The sequence below is a fragment of the Pongo pygmaeus genome, chromosome 9 (assembly GCF_028885625.2).
Source record: "Pongo pygmaeus isolate AG05252 chromosome 9, NHGRI_mPonPyg2-v2.0_pri, whole genome shotgun sequence".
Classification (NCBI taxonomy): Eukaryota; Metazoa; Chordata; class Mammalia; order Primates; family Hominidae; genus Pongo; species Pongo pygmaeus.
In genome coordinates this window covers 11,473,417-11,490,953 of record NC_072382.2, presented here as the reverse complement: position 1 = coordinate 11,490,953, position 17,537 = coordinate 11,473,417, and positions in this window count along the sequence as shown.

Sequence of the window (17,537 nt, the reverse complement as noted above, 5' to 3'; positions counted from 1 at the left end):
TAGAGGAGACTTTTTTTTTTCATGTTATGAGCTAGCACACACACCCCCTTGTAGTATAATTTCAAGGAACTGTGTACGCCATTTACGGCATGATTAGATTGTAAAGCAATGAACTCAAGAAGGAATTGGGAATAAGGGACTTGATGGGGAAGGAGCACAAAATAATCTCTCAACATGATTGAACCATTTGGGATGGAGAAGCACCTTTACTCTCAGCCACCTGTTACTAAGTCAGGAATGTGGTTGGATCTCTATGTTAGGTACTCTTGCTGTCTACATTAGCTGCTACCTAAATAAGATGTTTTATTTTGCCAGTTGGACACAGGTGATTGGCTTCTGGATTTCTTGTCCTGTGACATCTTGCTGCTGCTTCCAAATGCAGTTCATTGCAGACACCACAGTATTGCTATCTAATGGGGGAAATGTAGTTATGGGCTGTAACCAAAACTCACATGAAATGGAGGCAGATGGAGACCTGGGGTGGCATCCAGAATGGAATCTTTTCTCTTATTGTATTAAAAAGGGTAACATGACCTTGGCATTCCTTCTTATGAAAAATTAATTGTTGATGCTGATTGACATGTCTGCTCCACAGGTTAGCATTGTTCTAAACCATTCCATTCAAAAAGCACTTTGAAAAATTGTTCCCTAGCAATCGATGGGATGGTTTTTTGCAAGTTATACTGAATACTCCTCCCCTCTCCTCTCTTGCCCCCTCCCTCCCTGCCTCCATCTGGGTTACTCTTCACCTCTGGTATCTGACATTCTTGGGTACACAGTTCTGATGTTCCCACCAGCACACAAGAGGCACCCCTTTCTGCTGACATCCCCATCACAACATTCCTCAGAAAAGCCTAAAAACAAAGATCTGTTACCATTGCGATGACACAGAGGATCTTCATTTTATTTCTTTAAATACCTAATTTTACATCTTTATACTTCTTCGGATATAGAAAGAAAAGTTATTGAGGGTGCAAAGACAGATGGCTGAACATCAGGGGGTGGCATTTTGTTTCCTTTTCCTTTTTTGTTTTTGGTAATTTTATTGCAGTGTTGTATTCAGTGTACATGAATTTTTTCTCCTCTTCCCTTCTTTTTTTTATTTATTTTTATTATACTTTAAGTTTTAGGGTACATGTGCACAACGTGCAGGTTTGTTACATATGTATACATGTGCCATGTTGGTGTGCTGCACCCATTAACTCATCATTTAACATTAGGTATATCTCCTAACGCTATCCCTCTCTGCTCCCCCCACCCCACAACAGGCCCCAGTGTGTGATGTTCCCCTTCCTGTGTCTATGTGTTCTCATTGTTCATTTTCCACCTATGAGAGAGAACATGTGGTGTTTGGTTTTTTGTCCTTGCGACAGAGGCATTCAGTTAGTAAAGAGGTTGGAGCAACAACTCTTTTTTTTTTTTTTCACAATTGTAATTGAACAGGTAGTGAAGCTATTTGTTAAAATATTTGCCTTTTTAAGTAAAAAAGAAAAATCAGAACGGGGCTACTTTGAAGAATTATTTTATACACAGATTCTATCTTATTTCAGAGCGTGAAGGTTGAAAATGGAAAAAAATTTAAGGGTCTCTTATTTTTCATTTTGTTTTGTTCATGTGTTTCATGGAGTGTGCTGCTATTTTGTAAACATTTTTATAGTATATTATTTTATTGCTTAAACTCTGAGTCCTGAAGTAGATGGTTGAGATAAGAGTTCTTCATACTGGAAAAGCCCTTCTGTAGTTTGTCTTCTTCTGGTTGCATATTCATGGTTGTTGTTTTTTCTTTTTTCTTTTTTCCTCTGATCACATTCATCAGAGACAGAGTATTCTTTTTTTTTAAATTAATTAATTAATTTATTTATTTTTTTTTTTTTAATTATTATTATTATACTTTAGGTTTTATGGTACATGTGCGCAATGTGCATGTAAGTTACATATGTATACATGTGCCATGCTGGTGCGCTGCACCCACTAACTCGTCATCTAGCATTAGATATATCTCCCAATGCTATCCCTCCCCCCTCCCCCCACCCCACAACAGTCCCCGAAGTGTGATGTTCCCCTTCCTGTGTCCATGTGTTCTCATTATTCAATTCCCACCTATGAATGAGAATATGCGGTGTTTGGTTTTTTCTTCTTGCGATAGTTTACTGAGAATGATGATTTCCAGTTTCATCCATGCCCCTACAAAGGACATGAACTCATCATTTTTTATGGCTGCATAGTATTCCATGGTGTATATGTGCCACATTTTCTTAATCCAGTCTATCATTCCTGGACATTTGGGTTGGTTCCAAGTCTTTGCTGTTGTGAATAATGCCACAATAAACATACATGTGCATGTGTCTTTATAGCAGCATGATTTATAGTCCTTTGGGTATATACCCAGTAATGGGATGGCTGGGTCGAATGGAATTTCTAGTTCTAGATCCCTGAGGAATTGCCACACTGACTTCCACAATGGTTGAACTAGTTTACAGTCCCACCAACAGTGTAAAAGTGTTCCTATTTCTCCACATCCTCTCCAGCACCTGTTGTTTCCTGACTTTTTAATGATTGCCATTCTAGCTGGTGTGAGATGGTATCTCATTGTGGTTTTGATTTGCATTTCTCTGATGGTCAGTGATGGTGAGCATATTTTCATGTGTTTTTTGGCTGCATAAACGTCTTTTGAGAAGTGCAGAGACAGAGTATTCTTTACCTTGGGCTTACGAGACAAAATCAATAACTATAAAAGACAATGATTCACACTTTTGTTTTCACAATACCTCACAACCATACAGTTTTTGCTTGGGAGCCTATTAGTGTGAGGAACAGAGAAGCAGGGTGAACAGGGCTAAACTCCTTCTCAGGTGGAAGGCAGGGTGGTCTTAATCCCAGGGACCTTTTTGGTCACGAAGGTCATCAGGCTCCCATTTTGACTCTGGTATGCTCATTATGATGGAAAAAGTACATTGAACCAAGGGATCCTTCCTCCCCTACAAGGAAGATGTTCAGTACAGACATTTATGCAGTGGACTAGGATGTCATAATTTGCACTTGGGTACCAGGTATCAGGAAACAGACTAAAAGGAATTCCAGCAGGCTGTATGTAGATCCTCAGCTTGTAGCTTTTTCAAAAGCAGGGCATCATCTGCATTGGGCCCTTTCATCTTGAAACATTTTCCTCCATCTTCCCCCTTCTCTGGAATGGACACTGAGTTGAGGATCATCTCTATAGTTTTCCAAGGTCTGAATCTGTGAGTAGATGAATCTGCAGCATGCAGTATTTGTGGTGTTTCCTTTTCCCTCCTCTGTCTCCAACTGCACAGGCAAGCACTATGTAAGCCCAGATTCTCTGCTAAGTGGTTTTCAGGTTTTCAATCACACTGAATTGGCAGGATAAGAAAAATTGTTCAGAGAAGTACGGGATGATAGTTGAAGGGAGATGAGGAGGCTGCTTCTCTATAGAGATGAAATTCCAGATAAGTCAGTCTCTTGGGATGTGTGTTTAGAATGGTTCAAGACTTCGTGAGTAAGCATGACCCTAAAATTCTAGGGGATTTCTGGTAGGACAGTGAGTGGTGAATTCTGAGTTTTGGAGAGGAAAGTGGAGGAGCCAGCAAGCTAGCTAGCCAGTTTTCTAAAAGCCAGCTTTGCACAGCACACTCTTCTGGACCCTAAGGAGTCCCAACAGAATGGGGAAAGTGGGAACCCTGGAGTTCTTGGGAGTCTTGGAGCCTAAAGAGAAAATGAGGTGCAAATTCATTTCACAGTGACTGACCCTTGAGCTTAAACAGAATCAGCAAATGAAAGAATCTGACAAATAAGGAAAGGCACAGGCCTCCCTGACTACTGGACAATAAACTCAAGACCTAAAAAAAAAAAAGAAGGAGGTGGCTGTCAGTAAATGGGGCTGAAGGAAACCACTAATTAAGGCCAAGGCTCACAAGGGAGGCCACTCACAGCCACCAGAAGCTTGTCACGTAAACATCAAGAGAGCAAGGGAAAAAATTCTTTTTAGGCTGGGCGTGGTGGCTCATGCCTGTAATCCAAAACACTTTAGGAGGCCGAGGTGGGTGGATCACCTGAGGTCGGGAGTTTGAGACCAGCCTGACCAACATGGTGAAACCCTGTCTCTACTAAAAATACAAAAACTAGCCAGATGTGGTGGCACATGCCTGTAATCCCAAGTACTTGTGAGGCTGAGGCATGAGAATTGCTTGAACCCAGGAGATGGAGGTTGCAGTGAGCCAAGATCATGCCATTGCACTCCAGCCTGGGTGACAGAGTAAAATAAATTCTGTCTCAAAAAAAAAAAACAAAACTTTTTAGCGCCTAGTCATTCTAAATATTTACTTAAAAGAAAAAGCAAGGTCTCTATGTGGGAGGGAGGTAATGATTATCTTGCAGTCTGGGGTGATTCAAGAGAGAGACTACTGCTTAGATGGACCAGCACCCTTTCTCTCTCTCTCTCTCTTTTTTTAATCAAAAATTAAAACTAAGAGTGACAATTTCAGAAGACCAAAAGTCTAAAAACAAAAACAACAAACAAAACTACAGCACAAAAGGGAAAAGCTGTAGGTGGCTATGAATCTGAAAAATAAGTAAAAGAACTTTAAACTTAAGTCCTGAGTAAACACCAGGTCTACCAAACATGATATTAGCCCTATATTACTTACTGATTTAGAAACAAGCCCCTAGATACTGGGGGGGAAATAAAAGCTAATTAAATTACATATATATGCATATTTTAATATAACTATATAATAAATAGATAAATTAAGTATATGTGTATATTTTATATAATAAGTTGAAACAAACTTCCATAATTTGACTCAATTAGAAATCCAAAATTTATATACTAAATTTCTTTACTAAAGGACTTATATAACAAAATGATTTAAAAAATACACTGATTGGCTTTTGTGCCTGTATAACAAAGACTTTAACTTAACTTTAACATTTTTTAAAATGCATCCATTGGCAGAACTTCACAAGCTTAATCAGCACTGGGACTCAAATTACAATGATACTCCAGGATTCCACTAAATTTAAACAGTCTGCTCCTATAATCTTGAGAAGGTACTTAAATATATATAAAGAAAAATGGGTTTGCCTCACTTTAGCAGTGGGGAAAGGATTCCATATTCAAAAAATGTTGCTGGCAGAATTGGCTAGCCATATGCAGAAGATTGAAACTGGACCCTTTCCTTACACCATATACAAAAATTAACTCAAGATGGATTAAAGACTTAGGTGTCAAACTCAAAACTGTAAAAACTTTGGAAGAAAACCTAGGAAATACCACTCAAGATGTAGGCATGGGCAAAGATTTCATGATGATTTCATGTTGCTTTTGTTGAAAGCAATTTCAACAAAACAAAAATTGACAAATGGAATCAAATTATACTAAAGGGCTGCTGCACAGCAACACAAACTATCAACAGAGTAAACAGGCTGGGAGAAAAATTATGCAAAGTATGCATCTGACAAAGGTCTAATATCCAGCCTCTACAAGGAACTTAACAAGTTTACAAGAAACAAATAACCCCATAGAAAAGTGGGCAAAGGACGTGAACAGACACTTTTGAAAAGAAGCCATACATGCAGCCAACAATCATATGAAAAAAAGCCCCACATTACTGGTTGGTAGAGAAATGCAAACCAAAACCACAATGAGATACCATCTCATGCCAGTCAGAACAGCTATTACTAAAAAGTAAAAACAAACAAACAGATGCTGGTGAGGTTGTGGAGAAAAAGAAATGCTCATACACTATTGGTGGGAGTGTAAATTAGTTCAGCCAGTGTGAAAGACAGTGTGGCAATTCCTCAAAGATCTAAAGAAAGAAATACCATTCAACCCAGCAATCCCATTACTGGATATATACCCAAAGGAATATAAATCATTCTATTAAAAAGACACATGCACATGTATGTTCATTGCAGCACTATTCACAATAGCAAAGACATGGAATCAACCTAAATGTTCACTAATTGTAGACTGGATAAAGAAAATGTGGTACATATACACCATGGAATACTAAGCAGCCATAAAAAAGGATGAGATTATGTCCTTTTGAGGGACATGGATGGAGCTGGAGGCCATTATCCTTAGCAAACTAACACAGGAAAAGAAAACCAAATGCTGCATGTTCTCACTTATAAATGGGAGCTAAATGATGAGAACACGTGGATGTGTAGAGGGGAATTACACACACTGGGGCCTTTTGGAGGATTGAGGGCCAAAGGTGGAAGAGGATCTAGAAAAAAAACTAATGAGTACTAGGCTTAATACCTAGGTGATGAAATAATCTGTCCAACATAGTCCCATGATACAAGTTTATCTATGTAACAAACCTGCACTTGTACCCCTGAACTTAAAAGTTAGAAAAAACCTGTATCCTTGTTTAAATTTCTCATAGTCATAGAATCCACTGCCTTAAAATATTCCATATTCAACATAAATACTCTAACATAATAAATAATAAAGTTAGCCTTTGACATAAATTGGCTTGATAAAAGGGGACCTCTTCAATCCCCAGTTAAAATAGTTAATATGACCCAATGTAAATTAATACAGGGCCTCAAGGATTAAAATTTATTATATAAAAGCTAATTAATAAAAGATTGATTTTCTCCTCTGCTTCCCCATTTGGCAGCCCAATTTTGCCTGTTCTTAAATCTAAAAACATAAAATAAAAGATCTCTCGCTATGGATTAACGCAGGCTTAATGTCATGATCCTATCCATCAAGGCTTTCATATTTAATGTCCAATTTCATTAAAATGACTGCTTCTATTTAAGCAATAACCAGTAAATATTTGCTCTTATTGATTGCCTGTCATGTACTGTTCTGTTCCTATTTCAACATCTCCTCAGGTCAAAGTTTGCCTTGACCTCTAAAGGGACACCTTTTCCAGGATACCCATGGGGTATCTCCATAACTTTGTCATTCCATGCAATCTTTGCAGACAAGATTTTGAGGATATTCACCTTTCTCCAGGAACACAGGTGTGACATTACTTTGAGGACATCCTCCTCCAAGGAGACTCATGTGACACACTCCTTAAATACATAGAAGTCTAGTATCTCTTAGCACTTTTTGGGTTCTGGTGGCAACACATCCTCATTTACAAAATTTACTTACAAATTAAAATCAGCAGGCACTTCTGTGAGTGAAGTCAGAAACATCTTCACTGTAAAGGCTTTGATAACTTCTTCATACATCTTCTGGAGTTTCTAAACCACATATGATGGTCATCAATTGCCTCACAGCTTCTGATGAAAAAAACAAAAAACAAAATAAAAGTAAACAAAGAACTGCCCCTTTTGGCCTGTGTCACACACTTTAAAAAAAACAAATGATTGGCTACCTACTAGGACCTCCTGGAAGCAGAGGCTCTCACAGATCCTGAACCTGTTGCCCTCCATAACCAGCTCCAATTATGGTTTGGGAAACAGCACCCCACAAACTTGGCAAGGCTACCAAGGGCTCCCTAAGACAGTATGAAGCCAAACCTGGGCCTCTGGTACATTCCACCTGTGGGAGAGGGTGGCCTCCTCTGTCCTCAGTCTTTTGCCAGGTGCTAGTGTACTGGAGGAGGTCATCCATTCTGCTATATTAGTCTATTTTCATACTGCTTTGAAGAAATACTCAAGACTGGTTAATTTATAAAGAAAAAGAGTTTCAATGGATTCAGTTTCACATGGCTGGGGAGGCCTCACAATCATGGCAGAAGGTGAAGGAGGAGCAAAGGCATGTCTTACATCACAGCAGGCAAGAGAGCATGTGCAGGGGAACTGCCCTTTATAAAACTATCAGATATCATGGGACTTATTCACTATCATGAAAACAGCATGAAAAAACATGACCCCATGATTCAATTACCGCTTGCTGGGTCCCTGCTGCAACATATGGGGATTATGGGAGCTACAATTTGAGATGAGATTCAGGTGACACAGCTAAACCATATCACCCCTAGACCCTTTGACTGCCTGGAAATGTTCATGGGATTAACTGAGTAAACAGTAATGGGAGTTTGTAGACTGTGTAAATGGCACTGTAAGCATCTTGCATCATGGAGCTTTGTGCAATGTGATTGTTTTCCACTCCTCAGCCAAGATGTCCTTAATAAAGAATGACACCCCAAAACAATAAATTTGGCCAAACTTTAGGCAGTTGTTTTAGCTCCAGATGCCGTGAACAAATGATCCTATTTTCACATTAATTATCAACTAATGAGCCATTACCTAAAAATTATATTCTTCAGAATAAAAAAACCCTCTAGGAATCTCTTGCCTCATAGATACTCAAACAGCGATCAAGCTGATAAATCAAGAACTCAATCCTTTTTACAATATCTGTAAAACAAAAAGCAAAACTTAGGTATATACCTAACCAAAGAGGTAAAAGACCTGTACAAGGAAAATTACAAAACACTGATGAAAGAAATCATAGATGACACAAACAAATGCAAACACATCCCATGCTCATGGGTGGGTAGAATCATATTGTGAAAATGACCATACTGCCAAAAGCAATCTACAAATTCAATATGATTCCCACCAAAATGCCACAAGCATTCTTCACAGAACTAGAAACAAAATCCTAAAATTAATATGGAACCAAAAAAGAGCCCACATAGCCAAGGCAGACTAAGGAAAAACTAATCTGGAGGCATCCCATTACCTGACTTCAAACTATACTATGAGGCCATAGTCACCAAAACAGCAGGGTACTGGCACATAGACAAATGGAACAGAATAGAGAACCCAGAAATAGGCTGGGTGCAGTGGCTCATGTCTGTAATCCCAGCACTTTGGGAGGCTGAGGCGGGTGGATTACTTGTGGTCAGGAGTTTGAGACCAGCCTGGCCAACATGGTGAAACCCTGTCTCTATTAAAAATACAAAAGGGCATGGTGGCACAAACCTGTAGTTCCAGATACTTGGGAGGCTGAGGCAGGAGAATTGCTTGATCCTGGGAGGCACAGGTTGCAGTGAGCTGAGATCATGCCACTGCACTCCAGCCTGGGCAACAGAGCAAGACTCTGTCTCAAAAATAAACTAAAAAAGGAGAACCTAGAAATAAAGCCAAATATTTACAGTCAACTGATTTTTGACAAAGCAAATAAAAACATAAAGTTGGGAAAGGACACCCTATTCAACAAAGGATGCTGGAATAATTGGCAAGCCCATCAGGCTAACAGCGGATCTGTCTGCAGAAACCCTATAAGCCAGAAGAAAGTGAATGCCAATATGCAACATTCTTTTTTAAAAAAGAATTTTCAACCCAGAATTGCATATCCAGCCAAACTAAGCTTCATAAGTGAAGGAGAAATAAAATCCTTTACAGACAAGCAAATGCTGAGGAATTTTGTCACCACTAGGCCTGCCTTACAAGAGCTCCTGAAGGAAGCACTAAATATGGAAAAGAAAAACTGGTACCAGCACTGTGAAAACACAGCAAAATATAAATACCAATAACACTATTAAGAAACTGCATCAACTAATGTGCAAACTAAACAGCTAGCATCATAATGACAGGATCAAATTCACACATAATAATATTAACCTTAAATGTAAAAAGGCTAAGTGTTCCACTTAAAAGACATAGACTGGCAAATTGGATAAAGAGTCAAGACCCATCAGTGTGCTGTATTCAGGAGACCCATCTCACATGCAAAGATGCACATAGGCTCAAAATAAAGGGATGGAGGAATATTTACCAAGAAAATGGACAGCCAAACAAAAAACAAAACAAAACAAAAACTGGGGTTGCAATCCCAGGCTCTGATACAACAGACTTTAAACCAACAAAGATAAAAAAAGACAAAGAAGGGTATTACATAATGGTAAAGGAATCAGTGCAACAAGAAGAGCTAACTATCCTAAATATATATGCACTCAATACAGGAGCACCCAGATTCATAAAGCAAGTTCTTAGAGACCCACAAAGAGATTTACACTCCCAAACAACAATAATGGAAGAATTTAACACCCTATTGTCAATATTAGATCAACTAGACAGAAAATTAACAAGGATATTCATGACTTGAACTCAGCTCCAGACCAAGCAGACCTAATAGACATCTACAGAACTCTCCACCCCAAATTAACAGAATATACATTCTTCTCAGCACCACATCACAATTATTCTAAAATTGACCACATAATTGGAAGTAAAACACTCCTCAGCAAATGCAAAAGAACAGAAATCATAATAAACAGTCTCTCAGACCACAGTGCAATCAAATTAGAACTCAGGATTAAGAAACTCACTCAAAACCACACAACTACAAGGAAACTGAACAACCTGCTCCTGAATGACTACTGGGTAAATAACAAAATTAAAGCAGAAACAAATAAGTTCTCTGAAACCAATGAGAACAAAGGCACAATGTACCAGGATCTCTGGGACACAACTAAAGCACTCTTTAGAGGGAAATTTATAGCACTAAATTCATACAAGAGAAAGCAGGAAAGATCTAAAACTGACATCCTAAAATCACAATGAAAAGAACTAAAGAAGTAAGAGGAAACAAATTCAAAAGCTAACAGAAGACAAAAAAAAAAAAACAAAAAAAAACACATAATATCACAGCAGAAATGAAGGAGAGAGAGACATGAAAAACCCTTTAAAAAAATCAATGAATCCAGGAGTTTGTTTTATGAAAAGATCAACAAAATAGATAGACCATTAGCCAGACTAATACAGAAGAAGAAAGAGAAGAATCAATAGACACAATAAAAAATGGTAAAGGGAATATCACCAGTGATCCCACAGAAATACAACCACCATCAGAGAATACTATAAACACCTCTACACAAATAAACTAGAAAATCTAGAAGAAATGGATAAATTCCTGGACACATACACCCTCCCAAGACTAAACCAGGAAGAAGTTGAATCCCTGAATAGACCAATAACAAGTTCTGAAATTGAGGCAGTAATTAATAGCCTCCCAACCAAAAAAAAGTCCAGGACCAGATGGATTCACAGCTGAATTCTACCACAGGTACAAGGAAGTGCTGGTACCATTCCTTCTGAAACTATTCCAAACAATAGAAAAAGTGGGACTCTCCCCTAACTCATTTTGTGAGGCTAGCATCATCCCGATACGAAAACCTGGCAGAGACACAACAAAAAAAGTTCAGGCCAATATCCCTGATGAACATCAATGCGAAAATCCTCAATACAATACTGGAAAACTGAATTTAGCAGCACAACAAAAAGCTTGTTCACCACGATCAAGTCAGCTTCATCCCTGGGATGCAAGGCTAGTTCACCATAAGCAAATCATAATGTAATCCATTGCATAAACAAAAACAATGACAAAAACCACATGATTATCTCAATAGATGCAGAAAAGGCCTTTGATAAAATTCAACACTGATTCATGCTAAAAACTTTCAGTAAACTAGATATTGATGGAACATATCCCAAATAATAAGAGCTATTTTTGACAAACCCCTCACCAATATCATATTGAATGGGCAAAAGCTGGAAGCATTCCTTTGAAAACTGGCACAAAACAAGGATACCCTCTCTCACCACTCCTATTCAACATAGTGTTGGAAGTTCTGGTCAGGTCAATATGAAAAGAAAAGAAATAAAGCATACTTAAACAGGAAGAGAGGAAGTCAAATTGTCTCTGCTTGCAGATGACATAATCATATATTTAGAAAACCCCATCATCTCAGCCCAAAATCTCCTTAAGCTGATAAGCAACTTCAGCAAAGTCTCAGGATACAAAATCAATGTGCAAAAATCACAAGCATTCTTTTTTTAATTATACTTTAAGTTTTAGGGTACATGTGCACAATGTGCAGGTTACATATGTATACATGTGCCATGTTGGTGTGCTGCACCCATTAACTCATCATTTAACATTAGGTATGTCTCCTAATGCTATCCCTCCTCCCTCCCCCCATCCCACAACAGTCCCCAGTGTGTGATGTTCCCCTTCCTGTGTCCATCTGTTCTCATTGTTCAATTCCCACCTATGAGTGAGAACATGCAGTGTTTGGTTTTCTGTCCTTGTGATAGTTTGCTGAGAATGATGATTTCCAGCTTCATCCATGTCCCTACAAAGGACATGAACTCATACTTTTTATGGCTGCATAGTATTCCATGGTGTATATGTGCCACATTTTCTTAATCCGGTCTATGATTCATGGACATTTGGGATGGTTCCAAGTATTTGCTATTGTGAATAGTGCCACAATAAACATACATGTGCATGTGTCTTTATGACAGCATATTTATAATCCTTTGGGCTTATATCCAGTAATGGGATGGCTGGGTCAAATGGTATTTCTAGATCCCTGAGGAACTGCCACACTGACATCCACAATGGTTGAACTAGTTTACAGTCCCACCAACAGTGTAAAAGTGTTCATATTTCTCCACATCCTGTCCAGCACCTGTTGTTTCCTGACTTTTTAATGATCGCCATTCTCACTGGTGTGAGATGGTATCTCATTGTGGTTTTGATTTGCATTTCTCTGATGGCCAGTGATGATGAGCATGTTTTCATGTGTCTTTTGGCTGCATAAATGTCTTCTTTTGAGAAGTGTCTGTTCATATCCTTTGCCCAGCTTTTGATGGGGTTGTTTGTTTTTTTCTTGTAAATTTGATTGAGTTCATTGTAGATTCTGGATATTAGCCCTTTGTCAGATGAGTAGATTGCAAAAATTTTCTCCCATTCTGTAGGTTGCCTGTTCACTCTGGTGGTAGTTTCTTTTGCTGTGCAGAAGCTCTTTAGTTTAATTAGATCCCATTTGTCAATTTTGCCTTTTGTTGCCCTTGCTTTTGGTGTTTTACATATGAAGTCCTTGCCCTTGCCTATGTTCTGAATGGTATTGCCTAGGTTTTCTTCTAGGGTTTTTATGGTTTTAGGTCTAAGATTTAAGTCTTTAATCCATCTTGAATTAATTTTTGTATAAGGTGTAAGGAAGGGATCCAGTTTCAGCTTTCTACATATGGCTAGCCAGTTTTCCCAGCACCATTTGTTAAATAGGGAATCATTTCCCCACTTCTAGTTCTTGTCAGGTTTGTCAAAGATCAGATGGTTGTAGATATGTGACATTATTTCTGAGGGCTCTGTTCTGTTCCATTGGTCTATATCTCTGTTTTGGTACCAGTACCATGCTGTTTTGGTTACTGTAGCCTTGTGGTATAGTTTGAAGTCAGGTAGCATGATGCCTCCAGCTTTGTTCTTTTGGCTTAGGATTGACTTGGTGGTGTGGGCTCTTTTTTGGTTCCATATGAACTTTAAAATAGTTTTTTCCAATTGTGTGAAGAAAGTCATTGGTAGCTTGATGGGGATGGCATTGAATCTATAAATGACCTTGGGCAGTATGGCCATTTTCATGGTATTGATTCTTCCTACCCATGAGCATGGAATGTTCTTCCATTTGTTTGTATCCTCTTTGATTTCATTGAGCAGTGGTTTGTAGTTCTCCTTGAAGAGGTCCTTCACATCCCTTGCAAGTTGGATTCCTAGGTATTTTATTCTCTTTGAAGCAACTGTGAATGGGAGTTCACTCATGATTTTGCTCTCTGTTTGTCTGTTATTGGGGTTTAAGAATGCTTGTGATTTTTGCACATTGATTTTGTATCCTGATACTTTGCTGAAGTTGCCTATCAGCATTCTTATACACCAATAATAGTCAAACAGAGAGCCAAATCATGAGTGAACTCCCATTCACAATTGCTACAAAGATAATAAAATACCTGGGAATACAACTTACAAGGGATGTGAAGGACCTCTTCAAGGAGAACTACAAACCACTGCTCAAGAAAATAAGAGAGGACACAAACAAATAGAAAAATATTCCATGCTCATTGATAGGAAGAATCAATGTCATGAAAATGTCCATACAGCCCAAAGTAATTTGTAGATTCAATGACATCCCCATCAAGCTACCATTGACTTGTTTTCACAGAATTAGAAAAAACTACTTTAAATTTCATATGGTACCAAAAAAGAGCCTGTATAGCCAAAACAATCCTAAGCAAAAAGAACAAAGCTGGATGCATCTGCTACCTGACTTCAAACTATACTACAAGGCTACAGTAACAAAAACAGCATGGTGCTGGTACCAAAGCAGATCAATGGGACAGAATAGAGGCCTCATAAATAACACCATACATCTACAACCATCTGATCTTTTGCAAACCTGACAGAAACAAGCAATGGGAAAAGGATTTCCTATTTAATAAATTGGGAAAACTGGCTAGCCATAAGGGGAAAGCTGAAACTGGGCCCCTTCCTTACACCTTATACCAAAAGTAACTCAAGATGGATTAAACACTTAAATGTAAGACATAAAACCATAAAAACCCTAGAAGGAAACCTAGGCAATACCATTAGGGACATAGGTATAGGCAACGACTTCATGACTAAAACACCAAAAGCAATAGCAACAAAAGCCATAATTGACAAATGGGATCTAATTAAACTAAATAGCTTCTGCACAGCAAAAGAAACTATCATCAGAGTGAACAGGCAACCTACAGAATGGGAGAAAATTTTTGCAATCTATTCATCTGGCAAAGGGCTAATATCAAGAATCTACATGGAACTTAAAAAATTTACAAGAAAAAAACAACTCAATCAAAAAGTGGGTGAAGGATATGAACAGACACGTCTCAAAAGACATTTATGTGGCCAACAAACATATGAAAAAAAGCTCATCATCACTGGTCATTAGAGAAATGCAAATCAAAACCACAATGAGATACCATCTCATGCCTGTTACAATGATGATTATTAAAAAGTCAGGAAACAACAGATGCTGGAAAGGATGTGGAGGAATAGGAACAATTTTACACTGTTGGTGGGAGCGTAAATTAGTTCAACCATTATGGAAGTCAGTGTGGTGATTCCTCAAGGATGTACAACCAGAAATACCATTTGACCTGGCAATCCCATTACTGGGTATATACCCAAAGGATTATAAATCATTCTACTATAAAGACACATGCACACATATGCTTATTGCAGCACTGTTCACAATAGCAAAGACTTGAAACTAACCCAAATGCCCATCAACAATAGACTGGATAAAGAAAATATGGCACAAATACACCATGAGATACTATGCAGTCATAAAAAAGGATGAGTTCATGTCCTTTGCAGGGACATGGATGAAGCTGGAAACTATCATTCTCAGCAAACTAACACAAGAACAGAAAACCAAACACTGCATGTTCTCACTCATAAGTGGGAGTTGAACAATAAGAACACATGGCCACAGAGAGGGGGACATCACACATCGAGGCCTGTCAGGGGGTTGGAGGCTAGAGGAGTGATAGCATTAGGAGAAATACCTAATGTAAATGAGGTATTTACATTAGGTTGATGGGGGCAGCAAACCACCATGGCACATGTATACCTATGTAACGAACCTGCATATTCTGCACATATATCCCAGAACTTAAAGTTTTTTATATATATCTATATATTTATATTTATATATTATATGTATATATGTATTTATATATAAATGTATGCATATATATGTATATGTGTATACATATATAAAATTACCATTTCTGTCTGCACTCAAGAGGACAGCATTACACAAAGGCATGGATATCAGAAGTTTGGATCTTTGAAGGCCATCTTACAATCTACCAGGGCTTCAGCAGTCTTAAGACTGGCTAGGGAAGCAACCATCTCAAGCTCAATTATATGGCTGTTGGTAAGACTCAGATCTACTTCCAAGTTCCTTCATGTACCCATTGGTGGGACTGAGATACTCACTAGCTCTTGTCTAGAGAAATTAGTTCCTTCTCACTAGCTGCTCACCATATATCTACTCACAACACAGCTGCAGGGGATCTCAGAGATAGCCAATGAAGCAAGCAGAAGGATGAGGTGCTGTTAGTGAGTAGCCATCAGCAAACATCAGATTGTCCAGCTAAAAGGCAGAAGAAAAACCTAGCAGCACTACCATGAGGGAGGTTTATTAAGAGGCTAGTGTCAAGGGAAAGTTGGGCATATCCCTGAACATATTTTAAAACCAACACCAGAGCTCGGGACATAGGTATATGTGCTCACAGTCAGTAAATTACTAGAATATTGGATTCTGTAGCTAAAGAAGAGAGAATGGCTTGAGGGAGAGGATAAAGTCAAAGTTCTCCAGTAATGCCCATAAATATGCATATGAAAACTATCTGGAAAACTAAAATTTGATGTTCCCTAAACAATCAGAATTCCAAGCTCTGATCCCTCCAGATAATGCCACATCTGTAACTGTAGCACATTCTTTTGAGTCACCATCTAAGGTAGAACAAAGACAATTGCAAAGATCTCTACCACTACATGCAATCTCTGTGGGTGGGGTAAAGACCACTTTATTGTCCTTAACTAATATCTGACGTTTGCAAAGTGTTTGCATTTTCTATGCAGAGATTTCAAACAATTTGCCTCTTTTTAAATAGTTTTGAAATGTTATTTTCCTTTTAAATAGAGTAAAACATTGTAATAACTCAAACCTAGATGGACTTTTTTTATGTTTTAAGTTCTGGGATACATGTGCAGAACGTGCAGGTTTGTTACATAGGTATACACGTGCCATGGTGGTTTGCTGTACCCATCAACCCATCATCTACATTAGGTATTTCTTCTAATGCTGTCCCTCCCCTAGCCCCTCAACCCCTGACAGGCCCCAGTGTGTGATGTTCACCTCCCTGTGTCCATGTGTTCTCATTCTTCAATTCCCACTTATGAGTGAGAACATGTGGTGTTTGGTTTTCTGTTCTTCTGTTAGTTTGCTGAGAATGGTTTCCAGCTTCATCCATGTGCCTGCAAAGGACATGAACTCATCCTTTTTTATGGCTGCATACTATTCCATGGTGTATATGTGCCACATTTGCTTTATCCAGTCTATCATTGATGGGCATTTGGGTTGGTCCCAGTCATTGCTATTGTGAACAGTGCTCCAATAAACATGCGTGTGCATGTGTCTTTATAGTAGAATGATTTATAATCCTTTGGGTATATACCCAGTAATGGGATTGCTGAGTGAAATGGTAATTCTGGTTGTATATTCTTGAGGAATCACCACACTGACTTCCATAATGGTTGAACTAATTTACACTCCCACCAACAGTGTAAAAGCGTTCCTATTTCTCCACATCCTCTCCAGCATCTATTGTTTCCTGACTTTTTAATGATCATCATTGTAACAGGCATGAGATGGTATCTCATTGTGGTTTTGATTTGCATTTCTCTAATGACCAGTGATGATGAGCTTTTTTCATATGTTTATTGGCCACATAATGTCTTCTTTTGAGAAGTGTGTGTTGATATTCTTTGCCCACTTTCTGGTTTTTTTTTTTTTTTTTTGAAATGAAGTTTCACTCTAGTTGCCCAGGCTGGAGTGCAATGGTGTGATCTTGGCTCACTGCAACCTCTGCCTCCTGGGTTCAAGTGATTCTCCTGCCTCAGCCTCCTGAGTAGCTGGGATTACAGGCATGTGCCACCATGCCTGGCTAATTTTGTATTTTTAGTAGAGATGGGGTTTCTTCATATTGATCAG